Raw genomic sequence first — 23,869 nt, 5'->3', positions numbered from 1 at the left:
AAGATCAAAAGAAGGTCAAAGACCAGCTCTTTTGAACAGGGCTGAGCTCGGCTACATGACTAGTGGCAATGATCAGAAAATCAACCAAGACAGCCAGGTCACCAGATGGGAAATACTGTGTCCCCATGAAGCGTTGCAGTGTTTCCTTTAGCATTTGCCAACCAAAGAACTAATGGTAATTTCACCATACCTAACTTGCTTTTATCAACCATTCAAATATTTATTAAAGGCACACTGTTTTGAAGCTTATTCCAGGACTGAGAAGACCAAGGCATGGTCTGAAAGCTCTTAACCCAGTTCTTTAGAACAGGGCTGGCAAACTGCAGCCTGTGCGCCAGGTCCCACTGTAGCCTACTGCGTGTGGCACATGAACTAAGGATGTTTTTATTTTACATTTTTGGAGGGTTGTAAAAAAAATATGACAGGCAGCATGGCCTGCTCTAGAGTTACAGGAGAAACCCTGTTTACCCAGTACACAGTCATTTGAAGTTTCATATTCTGTATAAATGTAAAAGAAATGGATATCTTCATAAACTGGAATCTTAACCAAAATTTTTAGGTATATAATTGGGAAGCTTAAGTCTGTAGGATTATTCAAAATTGGTGGTGGTTTGGAACATGGTAGAGGTACTGTATTTTGCTACTGAAACTAATAGTGGTTTTCATTAGAAATACTGATTAGTAACAGTTGACTCCCAGGGCCTTTACTCTTACAGGGTTTACAATCTAGTGGTGGAACTAAGACATAAACCTATAAACAACCTGAGTAGACATGAAGGGAGGGAAAGTAATTGGGATTTTCTCATTACCAAGCATTTTCCAGCATTGATGGGCCCATGGATTCTGTAATGACTCCCAGCTGAGGAGGAAACTGCAGATCGCTTGCTCAGTCCCAGCCTTGGCCGTGGGAGCCTCTTGCTTTCCTCCACACACCCCACTGCAGAGCTCCGCACACCAGCCTCAGAGTTGAGAGAGCTCAAAAGTTCTGACAATTAGATGTGAGAAGTTAGCATCATGGCGGTGGTGCTCCAAAACGACCCATAATTGCCTTTATACTTGTCTCCACCCATATTCTCTGAGGTTGATACGGTGTCTATTTTTATCGCCATTACTACGGGTTTGAGAAATAAAATAGAAATTATAATTTTGGTAATTTCATAATGAAGAGGGGCAAAGGCAGTAGAGGCTGCTGTAGGAAGGGTTTGTGTTTGTTTTTAAATTTTTTAATCTTTATTCTGTTTGTTTCCCATTACCATTTAGTTCCCCCACCAGTCACCACACTTGGCCCTATCCACTGTGTTTTATTTTTGGAACGAAAAAGAGGGAGCGCCTGATGGCTCCAGGTGAGGTAGATAGCTGGTTACTTGCAGACCAGAGGAATGCTGGAGTTGATTACCTTGCAGCCGGGCTGGAGAGTTACATTTTGAGAGGAAAGTCACAGGAGCTGTTCTATTAATGTTAACCACACATTTCTGGGATAATGTCTAAAAGATGGAATAAGTCCAGAGAAGGTAACAACTGTCAGATGTTACATAGAGTGGCAGAGATAAACTGGTATGTTATGGTTTTGTTAGTTTGTTTTTTTTTTAATTCAGGGAGGTGATAATTCCAGGACCCAATTGTATTTTTTTTAAGATTTTATTTATTTTTAGAGAGGGAAGGGGAGAGACAGAGAGAGAGAGAGAGAGAGAGAGACATCAATGCACGGTTGCTAGGGGCCGTGGCCTGCAACCCAGGCATGTGCCCTGACTGGGAATCGAACCTGCGGTACTTTGGTTCGCAGCCTGCACTCAATCCACTGAGCTATGCCAGCCAGGGCAGGTTTTTGTTTTTTTTTTAAACTAACCAGAACTTGCCTGCCATACCAGTCAGGAATGGGGTGGGGGTGGGGGGCAGGCAGCGGGGACTTGGGTGTGGAGCAAGCCTGGCTGGAGAGCTGTAGAAATGCTGTTGAGTAGGAAGACGGGCAAGGCTGGGAGGGGGCCGAGGGCTGAGTGGTCAGGAGGGACTGAGGCTGGGCTAGTAGGAAACTGGAGTATTGGATAATCAGCATAGATGTTGGAACCCCTCAGGCTTTTTAACTGGGGCAGGAAAGTCCTGTGGGTAGGAGAATACTCCTTAGATTAGCTACAAAGTTGAGGAAGGAGTGGGGAGGCTAAGAGGAGGGCAAGATCTTCAAAGGTGGTGTTGCTATGAGTGAATGGAGAAGGGTCTAAAGTTTGGAGTGACAGTGGGCTGCTGGAGATCTTTGCTTGGGGATGTGTAAGGAATGGGTTGGTTGCGGAGAAATTGACATGTCCCAGGTAGAGGACTTGATCCATGCAGATGATGCAAGACTTGTTTGGAGGAAAAAGCGAAAAACAAAGGAAACACCATTTAAGGTTAAAGTCCCTAACATTTGGGTTTTATCAACCTCCCCTGCATTTTATTTTACATGGTAGCATTTATATTATATGTACAATGTACACATTTTGTTTTAAAAAAAGATTTTGTTTATTTTTTAGAGCAAGGGAAAGGGAAGGAGAAAGAGAGGGAGAGGAACTTTATTGTGTAGTTGCCCCTCACATGCCCCCAGCTGAGGTCCTGGCCCACAACCCAGGCACATACCCCTGACTGGGAATGGAACCAGTGACCTTTTGGTTTGAAGGCCTGCACTCAGTCCACTGAGCTACACCAGCCAGGGCACAATGTTCAACTTCTGTAGCATGAAGAATGTCAAAATACTTTAAATGGCTATATGGTATTTGTTTATGTGGATGGTTCATAATTTACTTAAATAATTTCTAATCTTGGGGTATCTGGATTGTTAACAGTGTCTTGCTTTTATGAGTAACACTGTAATTAGTATTGTGCCTAAATCTTGGGTTAAAATAGATTTCTAGAAAGTGCAGTAAGTCTTAATTACAGGGATGGAGCAAGGTGAGTCTGGGATTTTCCAGAATGTGAGCCTGGTCTCTAGACCTAAGCTGCCCAGAGTTCTAGGTGAACTTGGCTGCAGCCCAAGGATGGAGGGAGAGGAGGGGAGCTACTTAACTAGAAACCAAAATGGGAGGCATGTCTCACTGTAGGTGCGCTCATCCTGTAAGATTACAAATGGCATAGCTGGCCAAATAAACATTGTTTTATGTAATCCTGTGACTTGAATTTTTTGGAAGTTCATTGTCAGATGAAAGTACCTGCTGATAATGCATGACTGCATCAGTGCTCAATCCAACATTATAAATATTTGACAGAGAAGGGAAGCGAGTTAGTTGGGCACCTCCTATGGCACAGTGTATGTTAGTCCTTCATAGCAGGGATTTTAGAGATGAGGTGACTCAAAGAAGTTAAGTAATTTCTGAAGACTCAAGAGCTTATCTCCTAGCCTGAGAAGAGACATGTAAGAGCCAAACACTCTTCTGAGGATTTCTTTTTTTTAATTTATTAATTTTGAGAGACACAGAGAGAGAGAAAAACTTCAATTTATTGTTCCACTTATTTATGCATTCATCGGTTGATTCTTGTATGTGCCCTGACTGAAGATTGAACCTGCAGCCTTGAGGTATTGGGATGATGTTCTAACCAACTGAGCTACCCAGCCAGAGCCTTCTAAGGTATTCTGATAGATCTGGTTACATACCTTGATCATGACACATATATCTGCCACTTATAGTTTATTTTAGCTTTTTCCCCTCATTAGACCATCAAGTCCTTGAAAGCAAGACTATCTTTGATCTAAAGACTCTTATCATATAGTGGATACTCAACAAAGGTTTATTAAATATTTAGCAAAAGGTAAGTTGATTGTCCTGGGTAGGAAAGTTCCTGGGACTTGGTAGAGAACTAACATGGTGGAGGAGAAATAATGGTAGATCACAACACTGAAGATACTGATTCATGAGGTGTAAGCCTGTCTTTGTGATCTAATGCCTAGCCTGCTATGAGCCTGCCATGGTCAATTCCTTAAAAATGTATTTCTAATATATTTTTCAACGGGAAAATACAATTTAGTTCATCATATTAACTATAAAGGAATACCTCTATTCTCATTTATATTACTGAGCTAGAAATGAGCTGCGCAAAGATCATTTTACATGTAGTAGCTCCAAGAGTTATCCATTTGTTGGGGGAAAACTTTGTTGACAAAAATTTAGTGTATAGAAGTTCTTTTTTTAAAATTTTTATTACAAACTGTTTAATTACTTCTTGCCCTAATAAATTTACAAATACAGAACTACATGGCATTCTGACAGTGCTTAGTGAGTCACCACAGACTAGCACAGCTTAATGCCACTGTCATCTGCCCAGGAGCAGTCTCAGAGGTGGCCTCCGCCGTGTGGGTGAGAGGGTCTTGGGGGAGGGCTGCTCAGCGTAGCCAGGGGACCCAGCTTCAACAGCACGATGCTCATTCTCTCCATTGCGTCTCCATGTGCTTTTGCATTTTCTCAACCATCCAACTGGGTAGGAAGGAGGATTTCAGCTCCTCTAACTTCAGATCCAGGCATCCTCTGAAGTCATTGCTGGCAGCAAGGTCCCAGGTGTCCTCCTCCATGAGGAGGTAGCCCATCTTCCCCCGTTGCCTACATGTGATGCTGCCTGACCACCCAGTCTTGTCCTGGGGGTCAGCTGCATACTTGAAGAGGTATGGGTGCTTGATGTAGATTCTTCATCCCCAGGGCTTTGTTGGCTGGAGATTCCAATGCAAAGGTGGTAGATTCACTCAGCTGAGCCAGGTCCCACCTGGGGCCTTCTTGGTTGATTGGTTTCCAGGATTTTGATTTCCACACCATGCCGGTGGCTGCCCTGCCATTTGACGGGATATGTCCAGGAGGCTGTCCCTTTCTCATTTTGGGAATTGGGCTTCTTGGGTGGGTGTGTTCCTCTTCTGCCTGCTGACCACGCTTTATCCTGGGAAGCTCATGGGTCAATCTGGGTGTAACTTTTTCTCCATCTGGAAAAGTAGTTGAGACTGCTCCAGGCAGCTCCAACGGGCCTCCTGGATCAGCGCCTCTGCATCCACATCTTCCCCAGGGTTGTCTTGCACATTCAGTGCTGCCTTCTGGAAGAACTTCAGGTACTTGTTAGGGACAGTCTGCATGTCCTCATTGATGGTAGGCTGTGGCACAGTCCATGGAAATGGCAGGATCTATGAAACTCATCATTTGTGAAAGGGGGCCCCATTGCTGCACCTGCCAGTGCTTTATATTATGTTCCAAGGGTTCCTAGCTCTCAGGAACCCTTGATCTCTGCCCAGCTGGGTCCCCACTGCTGCTCAGCGTTGCCAGTGGCCCCCATGGTGCCCCTGACCCTCACAACTCCAGCCTGACTCTGCTGTCCAATGGAAAGTGACCTCAGAAGAATCTTTTTTAAAGAGAAAAGCCTCCCCACGTCCCCACCTCCCACCCCCAGCCATGTGCCAATTACTAACTTCAGCAGTGACCAACTCATGGTCTATACTGTTTCATCTGTACCCCTTTACTGCCCGACACATTAAGTTATTTTGAAGAAAATCTCAGACATTATGACATTCATACCACTTCAGTATTTCTAAAAAATGATGACTTGAAGACCATAATCAAAATATCATTATTACACCTACTGAAATTAACAAAAGCTCCTTAATATCAAATATTTAGTCACTATTCAAATTTTCACTATCCTACTCTCCTCACTCTCTATTCATATAGTTGTTTTATTTGAATTTAGGAGTCTCAATTTCTTCTTCTTGTCTTGTCTTGTCTTTTTTGATTGTTGTTCAAGTATAGTTGTCTCCATTTTCACCCCACCATGTCCCCCTGCCCCACCCATCCCATCCTCCCCCCTCAAACCTACCTATCCCCTTTGGCTTGTCCATGTGTCCTTTATACGTGTTCCTTGATGTCCCTTCCCTATTATCCCTCTCCTCTGTTTACTGTCAGTTTGCTCTTTATTTCAATGTTTCTGTGTATTTTGCTTGCTTGCTTGTTTTGTTGATTGGGTTCCGCTTATAGGTGAGATCATATGGTATTTGTCCCTTACCACCTGGCTTATTTCACTCAGCATAATGTTTTCCATATCCATCCAAGCTGTCATGAAAGGTAGGAGCTCCTTCTTTCTTTCTGCTGCATAGAATTCCATTGTGTAAATGTACCATGGTTTTTTGATCCATTCATTTACTGATGGGCTTGCTCTTTCTTTTTCTTTTTTTTCTCCCTCCCTCCCTCCCTCCCTCCCTCCTTCTTTTTCTTTTTTTTCTCCCTCCCTCCCTCCCTCCCTCCCTCCTTTCCTTCCTTGCAATTCTCTTTTAATTAATTGGTTTTCACTCCTTTCCCCCCCACCCTACACCCCTTGCAGTTCATTTGTTGAAAAACCAGTCATTTTTCCTGTACAGTTTCCCACAATTTATGAATTGTAACTCCATGGTGTCATTTTAGATCTGGAAGCTCAGTCTGATTCACATGCAGCAACAACCCTCCACCCATAGTGCTATGTGCTAACGTCCAAAACCTCCTACTGTTCTCTTCTCTCCCTGTTTGTGTTTCTATGGCCATTGGTGAACATTTCCTGAAAATTCTTTCCCTCTTCCTTAACCAGCTGGAAACTTCCCCTCATCAACTATTTACTTATCCTAAATAGAACTTGTACAGAAAAGACATATTAAGGACTCATTTCTCCCCCGGTTTTCAGAATTTTAAAAAAATACATTTTCTACTATCCTTTAATGGTGCCTATCAAGGTTTTTTTCCCTAAAGTATCATATTAACTCTGGGATTTTTCAAATATTTGGTTTGTTCTAGTCCATTGCAGTTGTTATTTTTTTTCAGTTAAAAATCGATCATTTTATTCCATCAAAATAAAACACTTGGGCACAATAAAAGATACTATAAAAAAAGACAAGTGAGACACTGGGAGAAAACATTTATAACATTTGTAATAGACAAAGAATTACTATCTTGAGTATAAGGAGTATCAAAAAGTTAAGTAAAATATTAATGATTTAAAGAAAAGGACATGAAGATGTAATTAAAAGAAGAAAACACAAATGCCCAATGACTGTAAAATGTTTAGTATTGCTAAGGAACTTGAGAAGTGCATCAGAATTCTTTACACAATATTTGACAATGTCAAGACAATGGTTTGAACAGGCTGTTTGTGGGTGTATAATAATGTGAGTGGCTGTTAGTGAGTCCAACTTTCCTCTACAGATCAAGTTGACAGACTCCAATAAATGTAAATATACATACTCTATGAATCTTTAGTTTCTTACGTTGTGTCTACCCAACAATCCTTGCTCGTGTGCTTAATGAAGTATATGCAAGAATAGTCATTGCAACCTATTTGCAATAATGAAATTTGGGAGATAAAATGTTCATCAATCAGAGATGAATAAATAAACTGATGTGTATTCATGCTAGAGAATATTGTGTAGCAATTTCTTTTTTAAATAGATTCAGACTATTTTTTTATTTTTAAAAGATATTTTATTGATTATGCTATTATAGTTATCCCATTTTTTTCTCCCCTTCATTCGCCCTGTACCCCCTCTGCCACCAGCATCCCCCACCTTAGATCATGTCCATGGGTCATACATACAAGTTCTTTAGCTTCTCCATTTCCCATACTATTCTTAACCTCCCCCCTGTCTATTTTGTGCCTACCATTTATGCTTCTTGTTTCCTGTACTGTTTCCCCCATTCTCCCCCCTCTGATAACCCTCCATGTGATCTCCATTTATGTGAACCTGTTCTTGTTCTAGTTGTTTGCTTAGTTCATTTTTGTTTTTGTTAGGTTTGGTTGTTCATAGTTGTGAGTTTGTTGTCATTTTACTGTTCATATTTTTTATCTTCTTTTTCTTAGATAAGTCCCTTTAACATATAATAAGGGCTTGGTGATGATGAACTCCTTTAACCCGACTTTATCTGGGAAGCGCTTTACCTGCCCTTCCATTCTATATGATAGCTTTGCTGGATAGAGTAATCTTGGATGTAGGTCCTTGCCTTCATGACTTTGAATACTTCTTTCCAGTCCCTTCTTGCCTGTAAGATTTCTTTTGAGAGATCAGCTGATAGTCTTATGGGAACTCCTTTGTAGGTAATCAGCTCCTTTTCTCTTGCTGCTTTTAATATTCTCTCCTTATCTTTCATCTTGGGTAATGTAATTATGATGTGCCTTGGTGTGTGCTTCTTTGGGTCCAACTTCTTTTTTTTAAATATTTTATTTATTTATTTTTAGAGAGGGAAGGGAAGGAGACAGGGAGAGAGAGAGAGAGAGAGAGAGAGGGAGAGAGACATCAATGTGCGGTTCCTGGGGGTCATGGCCTGCAACCCAGGCATGTACCCTGACTGGGAATCGAACCTGTGACACTTTGGTTCACAGCCTGAGCTCAATCCACTGAGCTATGCCAGCCAGGTGGGTCCAACTTCTTTGGGACTCTCTGAGCTTCCAGGACTTCCTGAAAGTATTTCCTTTGCCAGTTTGGGGAAGTTCTTCATTATCTATTCAAGTAAGTTTTCCTGCTCTTCCTCTTCTCCTTCTGGTACCCCGAGGATTTGAATGTTGGAACATTTAAAGTTATGCTGGAGATTCCTCAGCCTCTCCTCACAATTCTTGTTTTTTTTTTTCATTTGGTTCTGGTTGAATGTTTATTTCTTCCTTCTGCTCCAAACCATTTATTTAAGTCCTGGTTTCCTTCCCGTCACTGTTGGTTCCCTGTACATTTTCCTTTATTTCATTTTTCATAGCCTTTACTTTTTCCTCTATTTTGCAACCATACTCAACCATTTCTGTGAGCATCCTAATATGACCAGTGTTTTGAAGTCTGTATCTAATAGGTTGGCTATCTCTTTATCACTTAGTTGTATTTTTTCTGGAGCTTTCATCTGTTCTTTCATTTAGGCCATATTTCTTTGTCTTGGCACTCGTGTTATGTAGTAAGGGGCAGAGCCTTAGGTATTCTCCAGGGTGAGGCAACCCAGGTCACTGCGTTGTAGTGCTGTATGTGGGGGAGGGGTCTGAGGGGGAACAATGCCACTTGCTCAGCTCTCAGCCAGCTTTCAGTCACTTTCCCAATTACCCACAAGCAAATTGGACCCTTCTGATGCTGACTCCTGGGTGGATGGGTTTGTGTAAGTTCTAGGACCTTGTGAGTCTCTCCAAGGAACTCTCCAGTAAGGCTGGGAGTCTCTCCCACTGCTGCAACCCAGAATTTCACAGCCAGAAGTTTTGAGGCTTTATTTCCCCACGCTGGAACCCTGGGTTGCGCTGTCTGTCTTGCTCCCCAGTTGTTCCTCTGGTTTATCCACACACGAATGTGGGACCACCTGCTCTGCTAGCCACTGCCTCGCCTGCCCCGGTCCTCCAGTGTTTGCCTTACTGTGTGTCCTCTGCATCCCTGCTGCCTGTTTCCACCCCCATACTGGTCTGGATGAATGTTTCTTCTTTGACATTCTTGGTTGTCGTAATTCCATAGAGTTTAATTTTCTGGCAGTTCTAGTTATTTTTTTTTGTTGTTTTTAAATTTGTTGTTGTCCTTCAGTTGTGCGAGGAGGCAAAGTGTATCTACCTACACCTTCATCTTGGCCAGAAGTCCCAGTTGTTATTATTAGTGAGACCCAGTTTTGGCCGAATGGGAGCTTCTTCATGTAGTCTCTTGCATCCTTCTGATATGTCCCTAGGAGTCTTTGATAGTTTCCTTTGTTTCTGCTAAGACAAAATGTTCCAGGCTCAGTGTATGCATTTTATGCCTCAAACTGGAATCAACCATTTCTCCAAAGTGTATTGTTTTCAAAACATATTTCTTTCATGTATATTATCTTTCTGTGTATTTTATATTACAGGCCCAGCAGAAGTAATGCCTACTTGAGTGTGGTTGGTAGGGTAATAAGATGGGTATAATAATTTATAGGTTTAATTTGAACATTTCACCAAAAATGTCATATGATGTGCTTGAGTGTGATATCATGTCACAGAATTACTTGCTTATGATTTTGCAATGAGATTTTTTAATAAAAAAGGGATCTTATTTGTGTTAGACCCCTGTACATATATACAACTTACATAAATATGCTTATATATAAGCAATTATATAATAGTGTTTATATCTAAATATATTAATATTACTATATATGCATGTAGGTGGCTTCAAAATAATACTAATATCATTATTAAAATATTAGTATTATTACAGAAAATAGTTTAGAATTTTTTTGTTTTAGTCATTAGTGTAAGTCCTTTGGTATAAATTACTGTTTCTAAAATCATTTCAAACTGTTCCTTTCTGTGTGGTTAAGTTACCAACTTGATGTGATGTTAGTTTCATTTGTTCTATTTTGCATTTGATTTTAAAGACTGCTTTTTTAAAAGTTAGAATTCACTTTTGCTTTATAATGATGTAAAACAAGTTACATATTTCCAAAGTGAAGCTTACGGATAAGATTTTTTTAGAGAAGTCTAGATGATATTTCCATCCTTCCACCCTGATCCTTCTCCCCATCCATAGGTGAACATTTAAATTTTTTTTGACTTATACTTTGATTTTCAAAAACTGTAAGAAAATGTGTGTATATATTTGTACCCTCCTCTTTCCTTTTCATAAATGGCAGCATCATACATGCTACATTTTCTCTATTATGCCTTTTTTTTACTTAACTATATTATATACAGTATATGGGAGAGACACATAGTTGATATGACCATACAAAGAATAATAAATTATACTCACATATATTATCCTGGACCTAAGATTTAAAGTTTTAGAGGAAAAGATATTGTGGAAAGCGGTTTTCTCTCTTACTCAAACACCCAAGGACAGACTGTTCTGTAAGCTTGTGCCAAGGAAGTCTAAATCTTTTTCTTACACACTTAGTGAGCAAGCCATATCAGCGGGAACCAGTATTTCAGTTTTCTCTTATTTTTATTTGATTACACATTCTTTAATAGACTGATTCTCAAGTTTGTCTTCTAAATTGAATAGCTGTAAATGTTTTTCACTTCTTGGAGACGATCCAGTATGGCTTTTAAAAAAGTAATAATCATCACTAGAACTAGCCTGAATTTCCAAGGCATGATCATTTTGAGTATCCATAGTGCTTAAGGAGGAAAATATGTAAATAAAATTCCTTTATGCAAATGCTTCCTGCAACTCTTGTTGCCAGCCAAATTCTTGTAAATCATGATAAACAGATGCTACTGAAATAAATGACTAAGTAAAATTATGGAGATAGATTCCATTTATCTTGTTTTTCAGTGTTGGGGAGGGAGTAAAGGATATTAACTATATTTTATCTGTCTGCGTGATGATTAGGGCAGACACCAAGAACTCTATTAATTGATCTCAGCAAAGCAAGACGTGGGACTCAAGAACTGGAGAGCTGCTTCTGGTGAGGGAGAGTTTCCACTGCAAGTTAGTTTGCTTTAGCGAGGAACTGGGTTTTGAAAATAATCCATGTCAAGCTTGCCAGTTCTTTGCCTACTACTTAGTTTTTTGATATTTTGTTTCTTAACTTAAAAAATTGAAGTGAAATTTGTATAACAAAATTTACCATACATATAATTCTGTGGCTTCAAGTATATTCACAAAGCTTTGCCACCAGCACCACTATGTAGCTCCAGAACATTTTCATGACCCTCAAAAGAAGCCAGATACTCATTAAATACTAACTTCCCTTTTTCTCTCTCCCCTATGGATTTCAGTCTCTAAGGATTTGCCTGTTCTGGACATTTGTAAACATACAATATGTGGCTTTTTGTATCTGGTTTCTTTCACTTAGGATAATGTTTTCAAGGTTCCTCTTTGTAGTAGATCCCAGTACTTCATTCCTTTTTATGGCCAAATAATGTTCTGTAATGGGTATACCACAATTTATCCATCATCAGTTGGTAGATATGTTGGTTGTTTTCACCCTTGGCTATTGTGAATAGTGCTGCTATGAACATTTGTTTACAAGTTTTTGTTTGGACACCTCATTTCAATTCCATTTGATATATACGTAGGTGGAGTTGCTGGGTCATATAATAACTATTTTTAATTGTTTGAGTAACTGACAGACTGTCTTTGCATTTGCTTGTCTTCTCTGGTGCACAAAAGTTTATTTTAATAGAGTCCAATTTATCAATATTTTTGTTGTTGTTGCTTTTGGTGTTACATCCAAAAATCCATTGACAAATCCAACGTCATGAAGATTTATTCCTATGTTTTTCTTTTACAAGTTTTATAGTTGTAACTCTTACATTTAGGTCAATGATTAATTTGTATATAGTGTAAGGTAAGGATCCAACCTCATTCTTTTGCAAATGAATATTTAATTGTCCTAGTACCATTTGTTGAAAATACTCTCTTTTTTTCTCCATTGGATTGAATGATCTTGGCACCCTTGTTGAAAATCAATTAGCCCTGACTGGTGTGGCTCAGTGAGTTGGGCATTGTCCTACAGACTAAAAGTTCTCTGGTTCGATACCCACTCAGGGTACATGCCTTGGTTGTGGGTTTGGTTCTATGGTTGGGGATGTGTAAGAAGCAACCAATTGATGTTTGTCTCTCTCACATCAATATTTCTCTCCCTCTCTTTCTCCCTTCTTTCCCCTCTCTAAAAATAAGTAAATAAAATCTTAAAAAAAAAAGAAAATCAATTAACCATAAAGTATGGGTTTATTTATGGACTCTCAGTTCTATTCCATTGATCTTTATGTCTAGTCTCACGCCAGTTCCTCACTGTTTTGATTACCACAGTTTTGTAATAAGTTGTGAAACTGGGAAATGTGATCCTTCTGACTTTCTTCTTTTTAAAGATTCTTTTGACTATTCAGCGTACTTTGTACTTCCATGTGAATTTTAGGATCATTTCATCCATTTCTGCAAAAGTGGAAGTTGGAATTTTGATAAGTTTGATACAGTTGGATTCACTGTAATCAGTGAATCTGTAGTTCAATTTGGGAAGTACTGACATATTAACAACATTATGTCTTCCCATGAATACAGGATGTCTTTCCATTTATTTAGGTCTTTAATTTCCTTTAACAATGTTTTGTAGTTTCTAGTGTACAAATCTTACATCTCCCTGGTTAAATTTATCCACACCCACCTCCCAATTTTTGATGATATTGTAACTGAAATTCTTTTCTTTTCTTTTCTTTTTAAGATTTTTAAATTGTTATTCTATTATAGCTGTCCCAATTTTTCCCTCTTGGCCCTCCTTCACCCATCCGCCCCACCCACCCCACAGTCAATTCCCACCCTGCTGTCCATGTCCATGGTCATTCGTGCATGCTCTTTTACTAGTTGCTTCTCCTTCTTTCCACCATTGTCCCCCCCCCCCCCCCCCTCTGGTCACTGTTAGTCTGTTCCATGTTTCCACATCTGTGGTTCTGTTTTGCTTATTAGTTTATTTTTGTTCATTAGGTTTTCTTAATTTTTACTTCAGATTGTTTATTGCTTATATATAGAAATAAAACTCATTTTTGTATATTGAAGTTATTATTGCTTTTAAGGAAACTGTTTTTGTACCAGTGAATCCTTGAGAACTTTTTGTAATTCTTTGGGGTAACAGTTGCTTTCTGATTCTCAGCCTTTCCAAATACTAAAAGACATTATCACCCTCCTTAGTCTTACTCATCTTGATATGAGCATTTCAACACTTCCTGATTAACGAGAAGTTCCTGCTCTTAAATTAAACACAGATAATACTTCATTTGAAAATGCTGACTGAATTTAATTAAAAAAATAAAAATAAACAATAAAAAAGTGCTGACTGAGATGTCGGGAGGAGACAAAAGAGGATGAGATATAAGCTTATATTCATTATTATAAAACTTTTATGTATTTTATTTGATATATTTTGATGGTTATAAAATATCTTTGATTACTTATTATGAAAAATTTGAGTTTCAGAGCCCTGGCTGGCATAGCTCAGTGGATTGAGCGTGGGCTGCGAACCAAAGCATCACAGGTTCGATTCCCAGTCAGGGGACATGCCTGGGTTGCAGGCCATGGCCCCCAGCAACCACACATTGATGTTTCTCTCTTTCTCCCTCCCTTCCCTCTCTAAAAATAAATAAATAAAATCTTTTAAAAAAAGAATTAAAAAAAAGTTTGAATTTCATAATTAAAATCACCCATAATCCTTCTACTCACAGATAACCACCGTTAAGAACTGGGTTACTTGTAAGTGCTGCACCTAAGTATTGTTAATATTACTAATATTATACTTTCTATATAATTTTTAACCTTTTTATTTACATCTAAATTACAGTGACTGTTAGAAAGCACGAATTTAAATACACTACAAAAATGAGAACTAGTAGTAATTTCTTTACATTTATTTGGGACAGCCACCTTTGACATATCGTTTTTATGGGTCCTTCTTTTTCTTTTTTAAAGTTAAAGTATCACATGCATTTGGTTAAAACAATCAAATAGTTCTGAAGGATTCATAATCAAAAGCACAGATATCTCCCCCCCCCACACACTTTTCTAGAATCTTAGGGCCCCAGTCCTACTTACCAGGGGACAACAATTTTAACTCAAGTTTTTATTGCTTTTGGGGAATAGCCCCCGTATTCTGAATATTTCTTTCCTGACACTTCTTGATTTATTTATTTTACACACTATCTTTTGACCCCCTGATCCTTTCCCCCATCTTTCTCATCACCCCTCAAAGCCTGACCAGAATAAGCACATTGGCCCCAGGTATTGAGAGCAGCTTGAATTTCCTGAGCACTTAACTACGTGCCAGGGGCTCTGCTCTCAAGTTGCCCTGTTAATCCTTATAACAACCAAAGGAGTCAGTTTACATTATTCTAATTTAAGGATGAGGAAACAGAGGTTCAAAGAGGTTAAGAAACTTGTCCAAGTGTGACAGATAGCATTTCCCAAAACATGGCCACAACAGTATTTTGGGTCCCCCTCACTTTTCCAGAACGCTGCCATTCCCCCTTGCCTTGGAGTCTATTTCCTTTCTCTTAGAGACTGGGAAGCCTAATTGCCTGCCTCAACCAATAGAACGCTGCAGCAATATTGCTGCTGCACGGCTTGTAAGGCTGGGCTTTAAAAGGTGAAACAGCTTCTTAGTGTCTCTCTTTCTGTGGCTTCTTGCCCGTGGAATCCAACCCCATGTAGTGAGGAAGCCCAGGCTCCATGAAGAGGCCCACATGTAGGTTTTTTGGCTAATAGTGCCAACTTAGGTCCTGGCCAGTTGCTTGTATCAATCACCAAACATGTGTGAAAACAAGCTGTCTGGTGATTCTAGATTCCAGCCATAGAACCAGTCATCCTTCCAGTTTTCCAGCTGAGGCCCCAGACATTTCAGAACAGAGACAAATAGTCTCTGTTATGCCCTGTCCAAATTCCTGACCCACAGAACCCATGATAAAGAGTTGTTTCATGCCACTAAGCTTTGAGGTAATTCAATACACAGTGTAGATCACCAGAATATCAAGGCATATACAGGGATGGGCAAAACTAGGTTTACTGTTGTTCATATGGAAAAAGATGTGCAGCCCTGGCTGATGTGGCTCAGTGGATTGAGTGCTGGCCTGCGAACCCAAAGGTTGGTGGTTTGATTCTCAGTCGGGGCACATGCCTGGGTTGCAGGCCAGGTCCCCAGCAGGGGGTGTGTGAAAGGCAACCACACATTGATGTTTCTCTCCCTCTCTTTCTCCCTCCCTTCCTCTCTCTCTAAAAATAAATAAATATATTCTTAAGCAAAATTTAAAAAAAACATGCAGGTTTGATTATTATAATAGCTTTATTAACTCTGTATTTCATGTACTCACAACTGTAAACCTACTTTTTTAAATCCTTGTCTAAGGATACATTTATTGATTTTAGAGAGAGGTGAAGGAAGAGAGAGGGAGAGAGAGAAACATCCATCAGTTGCCTCCCGTACATGCCCCAGCAGGGGTCAAACCTGTAACCTAGGTGTGTGCTCCGACTAGGGATGGAACCCACAACCTTTTGGTATATGGGACAACACTGCAACAAACTGAGCCACCCAGCCAGGTCCACTGTAAACATACTTTTGCCCACCCTGTACAACTGGTAAGTGATAGACTGGATTTGAACCTAGCTCTGCCTACCTTCAGAATCTCTGCTTTTAGCCACCAGGCCCGTTTGCTGGGGCTGCCATAACAAGGTACCACAGACTGGTGGTTTGCACAACAGAACTGTAATTTCTTACAATTCTGGACCAGAAGTCTGACATCAAAGCACTGGCAGGGTTAATATCTTCTGAGGCCTCTCTCCTTGGCTTGCAGATGCCACCTTCTCACTGTGTCTTCACAGGGTCTTCCTTTTGTGCCTGTCTGTGCTTGAATCTCCTCTTCTCTGGAGGGCACCAGTCATACTGGATTAGGGCCCAGTCATATGATGTCATTTTACCTCATTCCTCAAGGGCCCTGTTTCCAGATACAGTCCTATTTCAAGGTACAGGGGGCTTAGGACTGCAACAGGAATTTTGAGAGGACAATTCAGCCTGTAACAACTACCCTCGGGCCAGTTCTGGTTGTTTTGGGCCTGGAGCTCTGGCTCCCATCTTATCTACCCCCTGATTTCACTTACTTACCTTCCAGGGCAGTAGGATCAAACCTTGGCTACACATCAGAGTCACTGGGTGAGTTCAAAAAAGAATGGTTGCTGCGGTCCCCGTCCTAGATCACTTAACTCAGAATCCATGGGGCAGGGCATAGGCATCAGCATGTCTCAAAAGTTCCTGTGTGATTCTGATACGCAGCCAGGGCTGAGGGTGACTGCTCTGGGGTGGAAGAGAGGTCTGAGGAGAGATGAGCCGGGGGAGTCAGGGTCACCTGGGGCAGCAAAGTGTTGCTTTGGTTAGAGGAAGAGAAAAAAATCAGAGAATCCCTTCACATTTCACAGTAGCTTAGGTATGAAGAGGATGGAGTGCTAAGTGCAGTAAAAACCAGAAGATGTAGGGAAATACCCATCTCACTAGTTAAGAGGTGAAAGTCCATTACCCGACATTAGAAGCTAAAAAAAAGAGAAAGCAGGAAAGCACAGGTTCGGGGAAGTGAAGAAGCACAAGAGCATAACTCAGGCTTGGTGTGAGACTCTTCTGTTATAGTCCAATTTTCATGTTTTACTTCGGCTATTTCTAACTGAGCAGAATTTAGTGACTCTATTTTACAAAAATGCAGAAAAGAAATCCACTGCCAGAATTATTGTTCCTCCCTGGAGCTCGCCACCACCGTGTTCAGAGTCACAAGCTTGATCTCGGCTCATGACAAGTCGGAACAGCACCAGCCTGTCCCTACCTCGCCTCCCTTGTCCCCAGACTCTCAGCAGACCTTCATTCCAGGCCGATTTGTCTTTCCTTCTGACATCCAGCCTTCCCCTTCGGCTGCTTCCTGGGGCCGCAATGCTGCTTATGAATTGACGTGGGGTATATTGTCTATTCCTGAAGTCATTTTTATTGGTATTACTACGGTAAAATTCTTTCTGAAATAAAAATCAATAGTCACCAACATCCTGAGTAGTGAGGAAAATAATTGTTTATGGCACTCAGCTTAAGCTGTTCTGGTAATCACGTTGAAAAATACAATATTTATTCATTAGATCAAATTTAATGAGGCCTCCTGGCAGTAATTATAAAAATTACTGTAGCAGTAAATTACTAATGAGTTGTGATGTGCTTCCTACCTGTGAAGAAGGACTGGGGGTTGAGAAAGCCTGCTCCCCAGATGAGGAGGCGAGGGAGGGAGCCCCACAGGCCCCGCACAGCTCTCTCACCCAGGCAGGAAAGGATCCGTATCCCCAGACCACAAAAGCAAACTAGAAAACAAGACCAAGGACAGGCGACCAGGGTGGTACTCTTGGAACAGGACCAAGATTAGAGCATTCTTTTCCCCAAAGGTGAGCGTCATCTTAGTGCCTCGGAGTTGCCGGCGTGCTGGGGTCACAGAGGAGCACTAATCTGATGCCGGGGAAAGACAGAGCTCCTTATTAAGGCTGGGAAATGATTCCAGACACACACGGCCCTTCAAGTCTGGGGGCTCCTCTCTGACCACGGAGGTGCAGTTTCGGCTCACACTTTGAACACCGCCACTGAGCTTGGTGCCTGCTCTAATGCAAGCTCAGCTGATGGTTTTTCCAAGCTCCTGGGGAGTTTGGTTTCTTCCTCTGCTGAAGGCTCAGAACCTGCTAGGATTTTTGCTCTTCTATTTATAGCATGGAGCTAGGCTATTATAATTAATTTTGATTGAGAGCCTATATGTAAAAAGTCAGAACATATTGATTTGAGGGCAGGCAGAGTTTTTAAAAAATACATTCACGGAGTTAAGTGGTAACATTAAACCTTGACAAGATATGATTCAACACGGCTTCACACTACAGTTTTCTGCATTAATATTGATGGGGGATAGCAGCCTTACCCCATAACAGGGCTACACTGTCAGTTCACAAGGCAGCCTCTGTTTCCCAGGCAGAACCACAGCTGGCTGGCTGGTCAAGGAGGTGAGGGCCTCCCACCCACCGGCAGCAGGAATCTGGTCGCCTGCAGAAACTCCCGCCAAGCCTCAGCATCGCGTCCCCCTCAGAAAGCAACATGTCTGAGCAGCAGGCAACCTGTCGTCTGAAGTGACAGCTATCTATTCAGGTGGTGGCTGCTATTGTCTTCTCACTTCTAACACCAAGAGGATTTTTGTTTAACTTTAAGAATTCTGACAGCATCTCAGAATGTCGTACTCCAAGTGGGTTCGACCCCTCCTCTCGTGGGGAGGGCGCGATGACATTAGAGTGTACATTTTTCCCTTAAATTGCAGATGCCTTAAAATGAGATTGTCAGGTTTGTTGGCTTGTCAGACTAAAGTATCAAGATTGTCACAGTGTATTATACCACTATAATATGATCATTGTACACGAAACTAATGAGTAATATTGTACTTAGTGGTGGGACTGAGTCACATTAACGGTAAAAATCGTGAGCAGTTTTGCATTTCACCAGGAAAACCTAGGAAAGATGGCTGCTCCGGACGTGAGACCGGAATTTCACCATCCAGGGAAGGTCAAGAGCCCTCTTTGGAGAGGCTGGTGCCACAGTGGCGAGGCTGGAGAGCCAAGGGCTGTGCAGGGGAGGCCGGAGCAGAAGGAAGGCAGGAGCTCCTCAGGCAGGTTGATTGAAGCACTGATATGTGCTCAGGAAATGGTTTTTGAAGGAAAGAGTAAATGATAATTGTGAGTTTTCTTCACAATTAAAATCACATGTGGCTAAACTAGAAGCAATTTGTAGAGGACTCAGTCCAAGCTGCAGTGTTATTTTCAGCGTCTGCCTTGCTTAAGTCTTCCTTGGCCACTCATTCATTCATTCATCAGATGTCAATAAGCCCTAGTGTGTGCCAGGCACCTTCCAGGCCCCAGGCTCCAATGTGAGAGCAGCAGTGCAGACGCTGAATAAACACAAGTGCAAACTAACACCCAGCATCTGGGATAAGTGCTGGGGAGGGAGAAGCCTGACTGATTTGGAGAAGTGATATTGAAGCTGAAAATCAAAGGATAGGAAAGAGGAGGGAAATGATGAGAGGAAGGTGAGGGAGGGTAGAGGAGCATTTGATGCACAGGAGGCTGCATTCCTGGGTGGGAGAGTGCTTAGAGCCGGTGGAAACTGATGGACGGTCAAAGGGACTGAAGGGAAGCAGTGGCCCCACAGTCACTGTGTAAAAGCATGTGACCCCGGGAGCAGACAGACCTGAGTTTGAAACTGGGTCAGTCTGTCTCTCTGAGTTGCAAGGGACCAAGCAATATCATCTGTAAAGCCCTCAGCACAGGCCCTGGCATGTCGTGCAGATCATGGAAATTCGGTGCACAGGGAGTATCATTACCATCACCCAGGGCAGCTGGTGAGCTTATTGCTGTGTGGCAATGTGAAGACGCCCAGCACTCATCCTCCTGTAGATGGACTTTGGGGGCATAGGATAGACAAAGTAAAGGCATGCGGAGGCATGGCACTGCCCTTGTACCTGAGTGAGGATGCAGAAGAGACCAGAAGAGCAAGTACTAGGACTGATTCAGGATAAACAATATCCCAGAATGAACATTCTTCTACTTTGTCTGCATCAAGCAACACCTCCACATATGGCAGGTCAACTTGCACTTTGTAGTTTATTTGTTCCGAACACCAACTGTGCAACCACACTGAGAAGCCTCGAGTCCCATATCCTGTTCTTCGAATGCTGACAAAGTGGTAAATTTGAAGTCCGTCTTTTCCCTAAGGGAGACTACTCCTGTGCCTACCAATACAGAAAGTCTGTTTCCTGAAACTGATAGGGCTTACAGGGACTAACTTTTCTCAAAGATGCATGTGCGTTTCTCTCAGTAGTGTTATTGTAAACTGCATGCACAATTGAAGAAGGAAATTTTCCCATGAGAATTCCAAGAGAAGTTAAAAACCTGTACCCACAGCCCTCCCAGAGGTCAAAGATATCGATGTTTAGAGTACGTAGAGTTGGCTCTTTGCCACTCCAAACTCAGGAGCCGTGTGGTAGGGTCAACTGCTAGAGAGTTTCCTCATTGCCCCTACCCTGAAGCACAGGATATGCTGGGGAGATCCATTTGGAGCAGGTGGGTTGTGGACACATTTATAAGATTAACCTGGGCCTGGTATTCTAGGGGAAGAATTTGATTAGGCTCATATTTTATTCCATTTGTCTCTTTTTAAAAATTGATTTGAGTGAGAGAGAAAGGGGAGGGGAAGGGGGAGAGAGAGAGAGAAAGAGAGAGAGAGAGACATTGAAACATGGATTTGTTGTTCCACTTATTTATGCATCCATGGGTTAATTTTGGCATGTGTCCTGACCAGGCATCCACCCCGCCACCTTGGAGCAGGGGGATGGTGCTCTAACCAGCTGAGCTACCCAGCCAGGGCTCCTGCTTGCCTTTTTCATTAATATTAGCCCCCTAGTTATTCTTGATATTTAGTCACTGTCATTGAGGGTATCATTTACATCATTAGTATTCATGCTTGGTAAGATGCAGCTTTGTCCAACCTGTCTTTCCAGAAGATGATAAAGCTTTTATTTTCTAAGAATTTTTGTCTAAAAGAAAAGCATTCACTGATGGGCTGACTGAGATTTGTAGCCAAAATGGCTGAACAAATGAGATGTGGGAATTCTAAACTGGCTTATCACTTCCAAATGCACAAACCAGGGAGTTCTGGGAGGGGAGGATGGGAAGAAGCAGGAGGAGAGCAGAAGCAGGCTGGAGACTCCCCAGTCCTGCCAGGTGTGGCTTTGTTTGGCCCAGACTGTCTGTGGCATGCGAGGGCACACGCACATTCTCACGCAGCTCCACTCTCCCTTGCCTGCAAGCCTGCTGCCCCTGAACCCTTTTGAGAGTGCCAGGTCTGAGTGTGGCTGAAAGAGCCATCTGCAGAGCTGCCACATGCTCATGGTCAGCTCTTTGTGGACGCTGCTTATTGGGGGTACGTTAGAACTCAGCCTCTTTGTCCCGCAAACAGCACACTTCTATTGGTTTTCCCCCCTAAATTGAACCACTCCTGTCCCTAATTGTGTCACTCCTGCTGTCACCTCCTAGCCATCAGAGCCTGTGGCATGGTTCTGATTGTGTTGCAATGCGTCCTTGAAGCATTCTTTTTGTTGTGTTCAATGGCTCTCCTTCAGCTCACAACACAGTGGTTGCAATGGTTTCCTAGGGTCACCCATTCTCCACTGAGGACCAGCCCAGAAAAGCTCAGTCGTAATGAACGGGGCTTCAGACGGACAGACACACACATGAGCTTGAGAGCCCTCCTGGCTTCGGCCACTCTAACAAGATTTTGTCATTTGTGGTTTTTGCACGTTGGAAAACTTTCATCTCTGAGTTTCTATGGGCTATAAATACTTGGTAGGTTAAAAAGGAATCATTCAGAACATGAAATAAACATAACCTGGCACGTACACAGCAACATACCTCAACGGAGCCCTTCAACTTGGAGGCCAGAGCTGCAGGAAGCTGAGACAGGGTTTCCTTCATCTCCCCTCTCATTCACTTCCCTCCCGGGCTGGACACTGCTCTGGTTTATGACCTCTTTTGGTTGGATATTTTCCTAATGAGGCAGGAGGATTAGGTCTCCATGTTCCCTACACTTTCCACCATGAAGGAAAAACAGTTGATTTAGTTGGGATTGGAGGCAATTTGTACACTGTATGGACAACATGATTTGGATAATATATACCTACCACAAATGAGAAAGGTGACTGGTAGAGGGGTACTCTACCTTGATTCTGAAAAATCACTACAATCCTGGTCTTTACAGCTTTATTTGTTTTCTAAGTAACCCCTTTATAGGTTTTTTCCAGATGTAACAGTTATAAAACATTTAACAGAAAAAGACTAAGCAAAATACAAATCAACCATATTTTCCAAAGAGAGTATCATTACTATCTTGGTCCTATGCATTTTTTTTTTACATCAAAGTATAACATACATATAGAAAAGTGCACAGATCATAAGTACACATGTAAGGATTTTAAAACATTTTAAGTAGTGTATGTTCATGTCACCACCCCCTTGATCAAGTGTCGCATACCACAGCAAACCGCCCTGTCCCCTCCGGTCAGTGCCCTCCCAGAGGTCTCTCCCCTGACACACGTAGTATACAGATCACAGTGTTACACTTTGTTCTCTCTGTATTGTACCTTTCATATTTGTTTTATGTATGCCATACATTTTTGCCAAAGTGGATTGAACTCTTCATAGAATATTGCAATCTGGTCCCACTTTATATAATACAATAAAATACAAATTTTATTATGTAATATTTATATGATAAATATTTATATAATATCACTATGTAACATCAATAAAATTTATATTTTATATTATAGTAACATTTATATTATATAGGAATGTATAATTATATAATTGTTACTTTATATGGTACTTTTTATGTCAGTAAATATAAAACTGTATCATCATTTGTAATGGCTGCATGCCATTATTACATGTAGCATAGCTTGTAAACTACTTTCCTGTGATGGGGATGCAGCATTGTTCCCTTGTGATTATATTTAAGAAATACCATTAGGGCAACATCTCTGAGCAAATCCATTCCAAAAATTTTATAATCCTAATTTAATGGTTATTAAGGTGAGTATTCTTAACTGCATTTTTGTACCGTGCACCTCTTTTCCCCGCATTTGCTCCTTGTCCAGCAGGCACGGCTCTCCCAGCGCGCGCTGCAGGGCAGGGTGAGTGTGGCTGTTGCGTTCCGCCAGAGGACCCCCCAGCAGCCCGGCCTTGGAGCAGGAGACAGGAAGTGGGTTTGGGTCCACGCACCATGTCATGAGGCTTCAAAAGTCATTTAAAAATTTTCATTAGGTTCCATTTCATTTCTTCACAGATTATTCTATTCTTTCAATACACAGGGTCAAAACAAACAAAAAAAATCCTGCACTGACTCAAATCCTCTGATACTTGCAAATTATTGTAATGCCACCCCTTCCGCTTGACTGGAAAGCACCTTCATGAATGCGCCCAGGGCATTTCTGTCTGTTCTCATCCATGAATATCACTGCCCCTGGTTCTCAGCCCCCACCCCAGGCTTTTGGCGCAATATTGCATGATCTTTAGAAGGAGTTACATTCTCTTGTACGAAACTCCAATGTTGTTTCGTCTGCTGGCAATGTTGTTTCAATGCTGGCATGTCTGCTGAATTTTCAAATCAGTGGTTCATTTTCCTGGTCAGTTATTTAACTGATTTTTTAAAAGATATCTTTTATATTCAGTCAAAGAGACAAGTAAAAATAATTCTTAGAGATATGTATTTAAAGTAAAAGGGGTTTTTATTAGGATGCTTGTTTACAACTCTACAGAATTCTTTTTAGTTTGGAAGCCACAGGGGTTATTAGTTCTTTGTCATGGGATCCCTAGATCTTTGTGGGAGGCCTGAGAGAACCAGTTTCTCTTCCA

At 41.5% G+C, this 23,869-nt stretch overlaps 1 pseudogene; it reads right to left on the bottom strand.

Annotated features, from left to right (window-relative positions):
- Positions 1 to 4,275: 4,275 nt before the first annotated feature.
- Positions 4,276 to 23,244, bottom strand: LOC114494828 (annotated as a pseudogene).
- Between the last annotated feature and the right edge of the window lie 625 nt (positions 23,245 to 23,869).

The sequence above is a fragment of the Phyllostomus discolor genome, chromosome 4, assembly GCF_004126475.2.
Source record: "Phyllostomus discolor isolate MPI-MPIP mPhyDis1 chromosome 4, mPhyDis1.pri.v3, whole genome shotgun sequence".
Lineage (NCBI taxonomy): Eukaryota > Metazoa > Chordata > Mammalia > Chiroptera > Phyllostomidae > Phyllostomus > Phyllostomus discolor.
This window is presented reverse-complemented; position numbering and strand designations above follow the sequence as displayed.